The 16,095-nt window shown below is 42.2% G+C and overlaps 1 long non-coding RNA gene across 1 annotated transcript in view; it reads left to right on the top strand.

The window, feature by feature from the left end:
* Positions 1-15,653, top strand: part of LOC138741876 (uncharacterized) — a 42,615-nt gene extending 26,962 nt beyond the window's left edge. The window contains exon 4 of the long non-coding RNA XR_011343838.1: positions 13,814-15,653. This is a non-coding gene — a long non-coding RNA (uncharacterized lncRNA). The remainder of the gene's footprint in view (positions 1-13,813) is intronic.
* Positions 15,654-16,095: the final 442 nt, after the last annotated feature.

Raw genomic sequence — 16,095 nt, 5'->3', positions numbered from 1 at the left:
CCAGGATTGTTGTCTGAAGAAGGGGTGCAAAATTGTTAAGGACCCCTACATCTTCAAGCTGCTCCTGTTGGGAAAGAGATACAGGAGTATCGGAGACACCACTATCAGGCTGAGAAACAGCTTCTTCCCACGGGCAGTGAGACTGCTGAACGGCTGAATAAATTGCTCATACTAACCTCCTAGATCCTACTATTAATTTAAAAATCTGCATTTATTTTTATATGTGTATATACATACTGCATTCGTATCATTTGTCTGTATGTGTGCTATGACTGTATGAGTGTTTGCATGTTTTTGCATTGAAGATGTTTCTTTGGGTTGTACTTGTGCAATCGAATGATAAATAAACCTGAACCCATGATCAAACTATTTCAATTGATCTATTTGAGTTACCCCTTAACATTGGTGGATGAGTTAAGTGTGCATCAGAAAGCATGGACTTCCCTCTGCAGGCTCTCCAGGTGAGTCTGAAATATAATGTAAGCCTAGATACCATTTAATAAAGCCTCGTCATAACAATCCTAATGTATAGCCATCATATTGATATTGATGGTAAAACACAGGATTCTGTTGATTCTGTTGACACCGTTGTTAAGCGAAAAAACACACAAATGCTGGAGAAACTCAGCAGGGCAAACAGTGCCTTTACAACACCAAGGTTTCAGGATGGAGCCCTTCATCAAGGTATGGGGGAACATGAGAAATGTCTGAACAAAAGGGGGAAGGTTGAGGGGGTGGTGAGGGTGGGAGATGATAGGTGGGGGGGGGGCGGAGACACTGCAGGATGGGAGGGGGAAGAGTCTAGGCTAGGTGGAGAGAGCAAGGATGTAGGAACTGGAATGACTAGTGTAAGGTAAAACATCATGAGATGGGAATGTGTAAGGAGTTACCCTGTACAGGGCTGTAACAAGATGTGAATGCATCCTTGTACTTACAAGATAAGAGAGACATTGATGGATTGAGAGGCAGGAAGCTAGCAGGGAAAGGATAGCAACAGTTTTAGTCATTGGACAAGTAATGATATGATGATGTTCTAAGCACGTATCCAAGGGTATAAAAAATCACCATTTTGCTGATAACGGCAGAATGCATTCTCCGACTAACATTGTTAGTCGCAAGTGTTACAATCCGGTAATAAAGAACAAAGAACCCTGATTTCGACTCAGTCTGGTGTTTGTCTCACTCATTCATGAACAAAGCAGACCTAACACTAGTTAAGGGGGGGAGGGGGAAAAGGCAAGCTCATTACAATGAACTCAATGTTCATGCCCTGGGGTTGGAGAGTGCTCCTCCCCCACTTCCCCTTTTTGTTTGGACATCTCTCAGGTTCCCCCACACCTTGATGAAGGGCTCCAGCCTGAAATGTTGGTGATGTGTCTTTACCTTTGCTACATAAAGGCACTGATTGACCTGCTGAGTTTCTCCAGCATTTGTGCGTTTTTTTCATATTGACATTGACAATGAGTAAATGGTAAGATACGTGAGTATATAATGCACCAAAATTCTTGCTGCAGTCAGTTATGTTGTGAAAAAAAGGCCACTCCATAATTTGAGGGATAAATATAATTTTTTTGTAAAAGTTTGGAGCCCATATTTAAAAACTCTTGGTATAAAAATTTGAACTCCCAATCTACTCTGGTGGGTGTCTCCGTTTCCTCAGCTAAAAAGTTGGTTATGATTGTTTTTAGTGATGTTCTCCTTCTTTCTTTATTGGTAGGTGGGTAGGGGAGGAGGGAGGGTGTTAGTGGGTTGAACGAGGGAGGTTGGCGGGGTTCATTTCTTTTTCTTTGGCTTGGCTTCGCGGACGAAGATTTATGGAGGGGTAAATGTCCATGTCAGCTGCAGGCTCGTTTGTGGCTGACAAGTCCGATGCGGGACAGGCAGACACGGTTGCAGTGATTGCAGGGGAAAATTGGTTGGTTGGGGTTGGGTGTTGGGTTTTTCCTCCTTTGTCTTTTGTCAGTGAGGTGGGCTCTGCGGTCTTCTTCAAAGGAGGTTGCTGCCCGCTGAACTGTGAGGTGCCAAGATGCACGGTTTTAGGCGATATCAGCCCACTGGCGGTGGTCAATGTGGCAGGCACCAAGAGATTTCTTTAGGCAGTCCTTGTACCTCTTCTTTGGTGCACCTCTGATACGAAGGCCAGTGGAGAGCTCGCCATATAACACGATCTTGGGGAGGCGATGGTCCTCCATTCTGGAGATGTGTCCTACCCAGCGCAGTTGGATCTTCAACAGCATGGATTCGATGCTGTCGGCCTCTGCCATCTCGAGTACTTCGATGTTAGGGATGAAGTCGCTCCAATGAATGTTGAGGATGGAGCGGAGACAACGCTGGTGGAAGCGTTCTAGGAGCCGTAGGTGATGCCGAATCCCATGATTCGGAGCTGAACAGGAGTGTGGGTATGACAACGGCTCTGTATACGCTTATCTTTGTGAGGTTTTTCAGTTGGTTATTTTTCCAGACTCTTTTGTGTAGTCTTCCAAAGGCGCTATTTGCCTTGGCGAGTCTGTTGTCTATCTCATTGTCGATCCTTGCATCCGTTGAAATGGTGCAACCGAGATAGGTAAACTGGTTGACCGTTTTGAGTTTTGTGTGCCCGATGGAGCTGGTAGTCATGGTGGGGAGCTGGCTGATGGAGGACCTCAGTTTTCTTCAGGCTGACTTCCAGGCCAAACATTTTGGCAGTTTCCGCAAAACAGGACGTCAAGTGCTGAAGAGCTGGCTCTGAATGGGCAACTAAAGTGGCATCATCTGCAAAGAGTAGTTCACGGACAAGTTGCTCTTGTGTCTTGGTGTGAGCTTGCAGGCGCCTCAGATTGAAGAGACTGCCATCCGTGCGGTACCGGATGTAAACAGCGTCTTCATTGTTGAGGTCTTTCATGGCTTGGTTCAGCATCATGCTGAAGAAGATTGAAAAGAGGGTTGGTGCGAGAACGCAGTCTTGCTTCACGCCATTGTTAATGGAGAAGGGTTCAGAGAGCTCATTGCTGTATCTGACCCGACCTTGTTGGTTCATTTAATCATATAATATTTGTATTGATATATTAAAACTAATGTCACATGATTTAAAATTGTAAATAAAATATTTAAAACCAGCCACTCCAATAGAATACATTAAATTCCTGAGCAGAAAGAGATGATAAATACAAAAGAAGATAAATATTCACATTGCAATAGTGCAAGAAAATAAAGTGGCATTCAGTAGTAGATAAACAAGAAATTTTCAGATGCTGGAGTCTAGTTCAGTACCCATACGTACTGGTGAAACACAGCAGACCACACAGCATCCATTGGAAGTAAAAATCAGTTGACATTTTAGGCCTGAACCCTTTGTCAGAAATGCTGATAATCTCCACTTCTTTTGTGATTCAATTGTGGTCTTTCTGTGGTGTTGGGGAGTTTATGATTGGGGCAGTAAGGGGATGTTCAAGAGCCTGACAGCTGTTGGAAAATTGATCAGTAAATCCACCTACACTGTGATGCATCCTGGGTGTCAGGTGGCTAAGCAGAATTGTTGCAGAACTCATCGTTGAAGCCATCCTATCAGCGTAATCAGTAGAAACTTGGGGTTTAGCCACCTGCGCAAATTGCAGGTGGCTGGTGAAGATGGCCTCCCTGTATCAGAATGTCAGCAAGTAAGACATGATTTTGGGGATTATCTAAAAACTTTTGGGTCTCTGATACAAAGTGAAAATCCAGCATCAAGCTGAGAAAAGGTTCCTTGAATCACAGAGTATACATGACCAAAAAAAAAAACAGGCTGTCAGAATCGCAGGTCCAAACCACACGTCTGTTTGTCAGCACCGTGGCATGACCTACAAGTCTAACATCAGTCAGTGGCCAGTATGCTGGCTGTTATGTCCAGCATGACTCACTGGTGAACAGAAGCTAGCAGCCTGACTGATTTGCAAGGGAAGCAAAGATGAATCAACGAGAGGTGAATCTGTTCCCAGCTTGGCACAATAAATATAAGGTTGATTTGCAATTTGAATTTCCCTGATGTGAACTTCACGCAGCACTGTGTATAAACTGGATTAAGTCCTTTTGATTAGGCAGACTGTCATTAGTAATAATTTCCAATCCAGGCTAGTTCTTCAATGAGAGATCAAATGAAGTTATCTAATGGGTTATGGAGGCAGCACAGAACGACTGACAAATCTCATCCCGCTGCAAATTCTTCTACTGGGAGTGAAATATGAACGTCTGCAGATGCTGTGATTGCAGTAAAAACACAGAAATGCTGGAGGAACTCAGCAGGTCTCACAGCGTCTATAGGAGGTAAAAGTATGTATATAACTGACATTCCAGGCCTTCTTCATGGGCAAAAACTGGATACTAACATCTAGTAAAATCATTTTCATGAACCCAATTGACTATGTTTGTCTCTTTTTTTCCATAGAACTGTTAGTAAAGACATTTATTAAATGTAGATGCGACGTTAGGACAGTTGTTAAGCAATTAGATGAATAGTCCAGAGACCTGGGCCATTAGAAAACTTAATTCAAAACCCAGCTTGTGGAAATTAAATTCAATGAATTATCTGGAAATATAAATGTGAACTAATCTTAAAAATTATGGCCATTAAAGCCACGGTATTATTATGAAGACCCATGTAGTCCACTGATGTCCTTTAGGAGGAAAATCTGCTATCTGCACCCATTTTGCATTATGTATAAACTCACCAATGGGGTAAAATTTTTAAATTTAAAATTTATTTTATTTATTTTTAAATATTAATCATACAGCATGGTAATAGGCTCTCTCAGCCCATGACACCCATTGACCTACAACCCCAGTATGTTTTGAAGGGTGGGAGGAAATCAAAGCACCTAGAGCAAACCCATGGAGACACGGGGACAACATACAGACTCCTTACAGACAGCACCAGATCCGAACCCAGGTCGCTGGTGCTGTAACACACAATGCTAACCATGACATCTTGTTTAATGTACAAGGTTAAAATTGATAGAACAATTTAATGCCTAACCATGCAGATGAAGGAGATATTCCTAATTTCTCATTGATCCTTCCAACAGAGGAGGAGGTTTCCTAGCTCGCTGAGTCTAAACGAATTGTCAGAATAATCCTTTCTCCCACTTATTTCCCTGGAACCTATTCTGTCACTCTCCCCAACCCTCCTCCCTGCCTTTAATTCTTCTACTACCCATCTAGACCAAGGGTAATTTTCAAGTGCCTATTAATCTTCCAATCAGCATGCGTTTGTGATGTTGGAGGAAGTTGGAGCACCCAGAGGAAACTCACACATGCGGAATGTACCTACTGCAAAGCAAATGGTGTGAGCAGGGACGATGCCAGATTATTTTGCACCCTAGGTAAGGCCAACTACTTGCACCCTTCTCCCAAAAAATTGGCAACTTTGATTTTCAAAAACAGACGTTTTGTAGAAAAAAGGAAAAACACAAAACTTGAAACTACTGAATTTATTTTAAATTGCAAGAATGAGTAATACATCAATCTTTGATTATCTTTCTCAAACACAGAAGAAAATATTTTGGAACACAAATCTTTTTGAACTAAAGGGCATTCGGTAGAATGGATTTCTCAGCCAAAGCAACACAACATTAAAACCTTTTACTTCACACACTTTTAAGTCGATATACCTTTTAAGGTTACTTGGCGTAACCAACCCGTCATGTTAAGACAATATTTTGCTTGCAGTCAGACAAAGAAACAAACAAAATCAGAGTTTAAAATGTAACCTCCTTGTTGGAGGTAATAACCTTGTGAATTGTGTTGTTAAAATGTAAGTCTCATAAAAGTTTCAATTTCAGACACATCAAAATCTCATTTTGCGACCCTTTTCCTTTGTAAATTTTGTCACCAGTTCAATAAGATCAAGTGTTGATGCCTGGATATATTCAATTGATATAATTGCCAGGCCATCTAGATTTTGTTGCAACATTGTATTGTTTTGAAAATTTTATTAAAAATTTTCACATATGCATTAAAAAATATACATAAATTGTTTTATTCAAAATAATAAAGATTAATATATAATGATTTAACCCCCCCACCCACCCTCCCCCATAATAATAATTCAGCCCCAAAGAAAAAAAAAGGAAGAAAACATCTGGATATTATTAAATCAAAAATAAAATTTAATACAATGATCAGCAAATCATATCTTAATTTTAGGGAGTTGGAAGATTTAGGTGGGGTAATTACAACCTAATCCCTCCAATTTGAAGATATGGTTCCAAAATCTTCTGAAAAGTTTCAAATTTATTCTGTAAATTACAAGTAATCTTTTCAAGTGGTTTGCAACTATGTATTTAAGTATGTCATCTATCCATACCCAAATAAACTTCTGACTTCCAAGTTACTGCTATGCATTTCCTTGCTACTGCTAGGGCAATCTTTATGAATTCTTTTTTGATATTTATTTAATTTCAATTTCAATTCTGTATCAAATATATTTCCAACTAGAAAACATTCCAAATTGCAACATTGTTGAGTGTATGTAGGTTTTTATAAGTTTGAGGTTTGAGAAACTGCATTCATCACTTGCCACTGCTACTGGAAGTGAGAGAAGGATCCTTAGAGCAATGGAAACATTGCACACATTATCCAGGGGTTTTTTATTGTATTATGAAGTGGAATACTCCTTGTGGCGGCAGAGACGTTGGAAGTCTTTGAGCTATTGCTAAAAGTTCGCAAAACAGATCTTCAATATCTGCTTTGGATCCTGAGGTGCCTCTTCCTGGCCTCATAAACTGCTGTTTCTTTCTCCCAGTTCTAGCGTGTTCTGTAGCAAAGTTTGGTAGTATTTCTAGTTCCTTTGCAATCTCAGTAGCATCTTGTTGAAAGCCTTCATCACACCTGCATTTCACAAGGTAATTCATAGTCACTTGCAATTGTAGCTGAATTTAAATCAGCTTCCTTATTTTGTAGTAGCTTGCTTAAAAGATTGACTTCAAAAAGGATGTTGTGTCATGTAACAAGGGATACCACAAACTTGAACTTACAAATAGCGTCCTATGATAATGATCCATAATAACAAACATCTGTGTTAACATTCTGCATAAACATCTGTGTAAGCAGTCAACAAAAACACGTTTCACTCACCTTCACTCCTCTATGCCGCCGCCATTTTGCACAATGCCCTTAACTATCTCACATGCGCCCACTGAACTCACTGTGCATGCGCCAATCCCCCCCAGAATGTCAACCTACTGCGTATGCACCAGCCAGCATTCATGCATGTGCACAGGAACGAAGATAGCTGCACCCAGCCAGCAGACCCCGGGGTGCTGACTAATAATTTAAGTGCACTTTCGCACAGATGTCTGGCCACCCTGACAGCGCCCCCTCTGAGGTCTGCGCCTTTGCCGGCTGTCTAGCTGGCCTAATGGCAGCACTGGCCCTGGGTGCGAGCTTAGTAACAACACGGGCTGCCAGTGCTATGAGTTGCAGCACTATCTGGGATGCGTGTATTGAGTCACTCAACAAAAATACATCCACACAGCAGTATGAAAGAAGTAATCAGGTTGTTGTACTCTACATTTCTGCTGTGTTCCTCCATCTCAAAGATGTTCTCAGGAGTCAGCTAATATTTGGCCAGGGTCATTGAGAGGTTACCTCTATTTACAGCCTGACATTATTTGCAGAAGGAACATCAGATGTGAACAATATTTACAGAGAGTGGCTAAATTTTTGTCCGAATTAGCAGAGATCTTTGTTCAAAACCCTAAGAAAATAAGAAATCCATCTGTAAATAGGACTGAATTATTTGATCTCTTTGCACCATCTCTGACTGTGCCTGTAGGTTGCAGAGGCCTAGGGACAGAGATTGGATGCCTGTGTAATGGATGTATCATTGAACACAAAGGGCAGCATTGTTCCTTCAACATTATATCATCTTTTGTTTTGGAACCTGCTTCTTGTTTGCTCTTGTATCTCTTTCCAATCTGGAAGAGACTTCAAGCTGTCCCTCAGGAAACAGGGATGGTGACTTCAACAGATGGAAGCTTTCAGATGCATAATTGTGTGGGGCAGATACTTTGTTCAATCTTATTTAACTCATGGAGTAAAAGAGGAAAGTCTGCAGATGCAGTGATTTCAATATTTTGGTTTTGTGTGTTTCAAAACCAACAGACTGGTTGGCAAAGATCTTGATTAGCTAGGGCATCAAAGGTTATCGGGAGAAGGCCAGGAAGTGGGGTAGTGGGCAGAAATGGATCAGCTCATGATTGAATGACAGGGCAGACTCGATGGGCTGATTAACCTATTTCTACTCCTATGTCTTATGATCTTATTTTTTTTATTATAGGAAGCTTTGTACAACAATTGTGCACACAAAATATTAATGATGTAACTGAGAATTGGAAATTTATGCTAGACAACAATAAAAAATGCACTTACATAATAGTAAAACACAAAAGTCTGTAGACACCGTGAGTGAAGTAAAAGCACAACGCTGGAGAAACTCAGCAGGTCAAACAGGGAACTTTGTTTAGTAAAGATAAAGATATATGACCAATGTTTCAAGTTTGAGCCCTTCAACAAGGTATGAGCAAAATGTAGGCAGGCGTCAGAATAAAATGATAGAGGGGAAGGGCAAGGGGAGGAGCACAGGCACACAGACAAGGAGGGGCTACCAGCAAATGTGGGGAAGGGGAATGGCTCTGTGCATGGAATGAGAAGGGAGTGGAGAGCTGGGGGAATGAAGACAGAGGGATGGGGAAGGGAGGGAGAATGTGGAGTGATCTAGCAGAAGCAGGAGAATCCATCTGGTTGGAGAGTTACCAAATGGATTATTGTTTCTCCTCCAATTTAAGATTGGCCTTGGTTTAGCATTGCACAAAGCCATGGAAAGATACATTGGCTTGGGAGTGCAGCTTTCTTACATTAAACTTGGAAGGATGGAGGTGGATGTGCAAAGTATGGCATTAATGGTGGAGTGGCTGTGTAGTTGAGAAGAAGGCCATTTAACCTACTGTAGCCATGCTAGCTCTCCAGTGGACTAATCCCACCATTACAATTCCCACTCTCCCTTAATTCCATTCTCCCCATATTATTTCTCTCTCTCACCACATGATTTTTTTTCTTGCCAATTACTTGCAAGCGATAGTTAATGAAGGAGTGGATGAAAGCTATCAGGGCTGCCCTGGATTAATTGAGTGGGAGCTCACACCCCATCCTTCTGCTCTGTGTGGCTATAGGCCTGAGAGAACCTGCGTTGTGCCAGTGGACCCACTGTAGGTCCGATCAGGGAAAGAAAAACTCCCTCGCATTTCCAATTGGCCGGCTGTGAAATGGGGCCGACTAAACCCATGCTGGGTTCAACAGCCCCAGTGAAATAAAAAGGAAGGCACAGATGCGAAAAGAATGGTAAATAGACCTCTGATTACATTTAATTCAGTTGGCTTAAATGCATTTAATTATTTTTTAGTCTGCAGGCTATTTTTGTTTATTTTCATAAAATACCTTTTAATGATTTTAAAAGCTTTCTTTTAAATCTTTTTAATACTTTCTGGGTACTTGCCTGGATTTTTGAATAAAAAAAATACAAGCAAGAACCCAAAAAGTATTAAAAAGTTAAAAACAGTATTCAAAATTATTAAAGGTATTTTAATAACAAGCCTGCAGACGAAAAAAAAATTAAATACATTTAAGGCAACCGATTAAATGTAATTGGAGGTCTATTTACCTTTCTCCTCACATTTGTGGCATCTTTTTAATTTAATTGGTGCTTCTAAATGTTGAAGATATTTTCAAAGAACATCTTTAATAGCTGGTAATGCAAGGGATGGATCCAGGATTGGTGCCGAGGGGGCTGATCAGCAGGCATTGGTCCCCAACTGAGTTATTGTGACCCCACACATGCTCGCGGCCATCGCCACCCCAAATGAGGTATTGTAACCATCATGTCCCCAGACCACTATCAGACTACGGTCAGACCCACCTCCACCCGCATCACTAGCGTGGGTCATGCGACATTAGTGTCTAGTGTCACTAGCTGTTAGAGATGCTTGTTTCATGCCAGTGGCACTAGAGACTCTCCACGTAATATAAGCAGTGCTTTTGTCTGCTACGTCAGAAGGATGGGGGATGTTCATATTTGGCAGGTAGGACCAAGCACCCGCTTCCCTCTCCACTAAGTGAGTTTTTGAGCATTAGACTGTGCTCCCCCTCCCCCATCCCAGTTACCTTAATGTCCCCTGCTAAGACTCGTTCTGGCACCGACCCTAGGTGGATCCAGTATCAACTAGAGTGGCCTTTTATTCTCCTTCTTTCAGTAGAGGGGGATGGTCCAGGATCCGAAGTCATGGCCTTGGAATAAAAGCCAAGTTTATTGTCATCAAATTGTATCTACAAACCAATGAAACAGCATCAGAACAGAGATGAGGAGGAGTTTCTTCAGCTAGAGGATGGTCCGTTGCCACAGATGGCTATGGAGGCCAAGTCATTGGGTAGATTTAAAGTAGGGGTTGATAGGTTCTTTACAAATCAAAAGATTTGTAGATCTTCAGCAGATCACGTTGATATTGCCCAACATTCAAAGCTTTGGTGGGCACACCAATCCAGATGAAGTAACAAGTGAGTTTCTTTGAGATGTAGGTTTTACCTCTGGCAGGGAGACCATTACAATGAGCAAAGGCTATGGGGAGAAGGCAGGGGAATGAGGTTAAGGGAAAAAAAATACACCAATCATGATTTGAATGGCAGTAAAGTCTCAATGGGCCAAATGGCTTAATTCTGCGCTTAGTCTCATGGTCTTACGGAAAACAGCGAGTCATAGACAAGCCCTAAACTTACACTGATACGAACATAGAATTGGCCTGTTTCCGGTCATCCACTCCTAGTATGTGTCATTCACCCCTGTTCACTTTCTCTTTGTTCACCTTCCACACTTCCATCTGCCCATCTCCTACACACCTATGGTAAAAACACCCAAAATTGCTGGAGGAACTCAGCCGGTCTTGCATCGTCCATAGGAGGTAAATATATATATAAATGATGTTTTGTGTCTGAGCCCTTCCTCAGGGCATGAAGAAGGTCTCAGGCCTGAAACATCATGGGTGGCACAGTCAGTGTAGTGGTTAACATAACATTATTACAGCGCCAGCATCCCGGGTTCAAATCTGGTGCCGCCTGTAGGAGGTTTGTACGTTATCACATGACTGCATGGGTTTCCTCTGTGTGCTCCGATTTCCTCCATCCCTGCAAAAACCTATGAGGAGGTTGTAAGTTAATTGGGGTATTTGGGTGGCATGAGCACATGGGCTGGAGGGGCCTGTTACTGTGCTGTATATCTAAATTAAAACATTTTCATCTTGATTCAATTGCAAAAAATTGACTTGCCATAATGCAGACAGTCCTTCTGTGCAGTTGGAGCTTCCCATGAATAATGTAACAAGGGGAGATTCAGGAGCCTGATGGAAAGGAACTGTTTTGAACCCAGAGGTGCTGGCTTTCAGGCTTATTTTGCCTGGTGACCAGGGTGATAAAGGTCTGTTGTGATGTTGGCTGCCTTCTTGAGGCAGCGTCTCACATCGCTGTCTTCACTGAAGGGGACGTGATGGACCTGGCTTTGTCTGCTGCTTTCTGCAGCCTTCTGTATTCCTGGGGATTCAAATTTGCAAACCTATGTTCCCCCTACACTATGTTCCCCCTACACTATGTTCCCCCTACACTATGTTCCCCCTACACTATGTTCCCCAAGCTGAAACGTTGACTGTCCCATTGCCTTCGCCGGTGCTGCACGAGACCACTGGGTTTCTCCAGCAGTTTTCTTTTCTTAGACTGCTGATTCCAGTATTTGTCGTCCCTTGCGACTGTATTGCACAGATGTGTCTGGAGTTGGCCTCCCTCTGCAAGCTGTGTCCAGCAGCAGGTCCAAAGAAATGTCAAAATCCAGGGGCAAGTGATGGGCGATGTCAGGGCAATGTGTTGCTCTGGCAGCAGTGTTCATCAAAGAGCCCAGGCAGTGGAGTTGTGACAGATCAATCTGTGAAAGTGGTTGTGAGATGACAATAGCTTCAAAGACGAAAGAACAGCCTCTGGAAGGAAGCTGTCAAAGAAGATGAAGTGCTTCCTTTATCAAGGCTATCTTGTGATCACAAAGAAGATGACAGCGTCACTTACTTGGCGTGTTATTGCAAGATGTTGGAATTGTAGGTTTAGGGATAGATTCTAATTGAAATGGTCAAACTGCTCAAGGGACAGAAATGTTCCTCATTTCATTGAACACTCTCGAGCGGTTCAGCTCTCTTGATTGTTCGTCACCTTCTATTTTAGAAAGCACATTTCATCTTGATGTGTTCCAAAGAGATCTACTGCTGATTTTTTGACTTGTTTTAGTCCTCAAAATTAACGAAGGAGGAGAAGACAAACAGGTTAGTGTTCTGTTGGATGCAAAAGTGTCAGAGATCTCAGACTCAATCATCCCCATTCACGTTGTCTCATTTAAATTTGACATAAGTTAGTGATGCAGCACGGTAACAGGCCCTTCAGGCCCACAAGCCCACGCCACCCAAATTCTCCAATGAACCTATAGCCCCCCCTATACGTTTTTGTCACGTCAAGTTTATCATTTGCACAGTACAACCCAACAAAATGGCAGTCTCTGGACCTCGGTGCAAAAGGAGTGTGGGAGGAAACTGGAGGGACCAGAGGAAACTCACATTGACAGGGGGACAATGTACAAACACCTTACAGAAAGCACCAGATTGAACCCAGGTTGCTGGCACAGTATTAGCATCATGCAAACCACTACGATAACTGTGCTGCCTAAGGGGAGATAATGCATAGACAGGCAACCAATCCCCTGCCGGACACCTTTGCAGTGCCAGTGATCAGGATGGGGTTCGAATCCTATGCTGCCTGTAAGGAGTTTGTACGTTCTCCCTGTGTCTGTGTGGGTTTTTCCCGGGGGCTCTGGTTTCTTTCCACCATTCAAAATGCACCGAGGGTGTAGGTTAATTGGGTGTAAATTGGATCTGTTACCATACTCTATGTCTAAATTTAAATTTAAATTTCTGGAAATAGGAGAGGCTGAGTGGTCTGTTCCTACTCTTCAGTTGTGTGCTCCCATATTAGTCTGCAGCATGATCTTTTTATAAATCACTGCTTTTACAAATTGGTATAGCCATATCCATTAATTGGATGACCCCATCCTCTTCATCTAAGCGGAAGACCATAAGATTTAGGCCCATCAACTCTGCTGCCATTCACAGCATGGCTGATGTATTCTTCCTCTCAGCTCCATTTTCCTGCCTTCTCCTCATAATATTTAATACCCTTACTAATCAAGATGTGATCAATCCCCACTTTAAACCTATGCTGTGACTTGACCTCTACAGCCATCTGTGGTAACAAATACCTCAGATTCGCCACCCTCTGTGTGAAGAAACTTTTCCTCATCTCTGTTCTGAAGGGACATCCTTGTATTCTGAGGCTGTGTCCTTTGGTCTTTGATTCTCCCACTGCTGGAAACAACGCAGGGCATGGTCTTCTTGCTGTCAAAGCTCCACAGCTAACACATTGCGAGATTGATACCCTTGCATCAATTACACTCCCATTCTGAGAGTTTATTAACAACTTCCATTATTTTGCTGCACTGCTTTAATCCTCAGTGTGAAGTCTTGCCATATCCTGTCCTCCCACACATAGTATAAACATTGGGTTGAGAGACTTGCAATGCTCTTTTTTTTTAAAACTTCCTCTAAGGAGGATATAGATCACAAAAGCAGGAAGGTTGGGTCAGTGTGGGTTCAGATTTTAAAAATAGATCAATGTTGTAATGAAAGTCCAACCAATGATTTTGACTTCCTATGCCCTCCATGGACAGGTCAGGACGAGATGAGTGTGGCGTCAGCAGCCAAGAAGACAACACCAAAACCATCAAAGCAGTTAGCTTCTTTGATATCTTGATTCACTACGTCAGAGGATCTTTCCTGGACCCAACATACTAATGGCATTGTGAAGAAAGCATGTCAGCTCCTCTACTTCCTCAGGAGTTTGCAGAGGTTGGTATGACACCAGAAACCCTGACCAATTTCTACAGATGTGTGGTGGAAAGTGTGCTGACCAGCTGCATCACAGTCTGGAATGGGGGATGCCAATAACCCTGAGTGGAAAGCCCAGCAAAAGATGGACACAGCCAAAGACATCACAGGCAAACCCCTTCGCACTTTCGAGAAGATCTACAGGGAACGTTGCCGTTGGAGAGCAGCAGCATTCACAAGGATCCACACCACATGCTCTGTTCTCACTGCTACCATCAGGAAAGATCTATCAGTGCCACAACACTCGCACCATCAAGTTCAGGAACAGCTGTCACACCTCCACCATCAGACTCCTCAATGACAAAGTCAATCACAGATTCATTTAGGATTCTTACTGTGAGAATCTGTTGATTTTTTTTTCCACCCTGGATTGCACAGTCAGTTTTGTTACATTTCTTTAGTTGTTTATATCGAGTACAGTTTTTTTTGCACTACCAAGGTAGAAGTTCTGCCTGGCCACAGAAAAAAAGAATCTCAGGTTTGTATGTGATGTCATATACGTACTCTGACAATAAATCTGAAATCTGGTTCATTGTAACATGGTGCATCTTGGCTGCACTTGGATACTTTTGCAAATTACCAAGGCTTCTCCAACAATATCTCTCTAAACTATTTCCACCACCTAGAAAGATCATATGGAAATATCACTCCCTGAAATCTCCTCCAGAATCTGAACATCATTTGGACATGGATAATTCAAGGGGTCAGCAGTGGAGAAGGTAAGAAACTTCAAATTCCTGGGTGTCAACATCTCTGAAGCTCTATCTTGGGGCCATCATGTTGATACAATCATGAAGAAATCTTGCCAGCATGAGGAGGTCGGGGAGATTTGGTACGTCACCAAAGACACTTGCAAATTTTTACAGATGTACCATGAAGAGCATTCTGGCCAGTTGCATCACTGTCCAATGTACAGGACAGAAAAAGACTACAGAGGGTTGTAAACTCATCCTGCGCCCCCATGGGCATTAGTCTTCAATCCATTAAGAACATCTTTAAGAGGCGGTGTCTCAAGAAAGCAGCTTCTATCATCAAGGACCCTCACCACCCAGGCCATGCCCTCTTCTCACTGCTACCATCAGAGAGGAGGTACAGGAGCCTGAAGATGAACACCCAACATTACTAAAACAGCTTCTTCCCTCTGCCATCAGATTTATGAATGAACAATGAGCGCTCTCTTACTCTTTTCTCTTCTAATTATTAATTTTTAAAATCTTGTATTTATAGCAATTTTGCACCTGTAAAACACTATACAACAAATTTTGTGACACATGCTCATGACAATAAACCTGATTCTGATTCTGAATGTCTCTCATGGTGAAAGCAGCAGCTCAAAATGGCAACTCAGCACCTTTTCGTGAACATTGAGAACAATCGCAATGAGCGGTGGTTTTGAATTGAAAATGATCGGAGCTCACTGTTCAGTTTTGGGTGTTCATTCTCCTGGTAGGATTTATCTATTGACTCAGAAGATTCAGTCAACTTTTCCCTGCTTGAATGCTGAAAATGTTCTCTTATGTCACAGAAAACCTGAAGTCTTTCCCCAGGAAAATATACGACATTGGTTGTAAATCTGAGTTGAATTGGAATAAAAATGGAAGGAGTTTTACTTTCTGTTCATATCTGACAATGCTGAAGCTTACAGCTGCTACATTGCATTGATCACTGGGACAGTCACACATTTCTCCAAAAGGCAGATCCTACAAATAAAGCTTTTGGATTGAATTGATCGGAGTCTATGCATTTCAGTCTGCTTACTGAACTTGAATGCATTGATTGATTCTCCATTTTAATACCATATCTCTAGCGATGCCTTGAAAGAACAAAAAATAAACTATCGATTGCAAACTACTTCAGGAGTTTGAGTTGTGCACCATAAACATTGACTATAAATAACCTGTTCTGCATTTTGATCAACTGTGAATTGCAGCGTAGAATTTAGAGATCTTGAATGAACCTCATAACCACTCTATAAAGGCGCTGACACATTTTCAAAAGGTCTGGACTTGACGCTTATTGTCCCAGTAGTGAAAGGAGTCCATTCATTCCGCCGAGAAGCTGTATT

Source organism: Narcine bancroftii, chromosome 8, assembly GCF_036971445.1.
Source record: "Narcine bancroftii isolate sNarBan1 chromosome 8, sNarBan1.hap1, whole genome shotgun sequence".
Taxonomy (NCBI): Eukaryota; Metazoa; Chordata; class Chondrichthyes; order Torpediniformes; family Narcinidae; genus Narcine; species Narcine bancroftii.
This window is presented reverse-complemented; position numbering and strand designations above follow the sequence as displayed.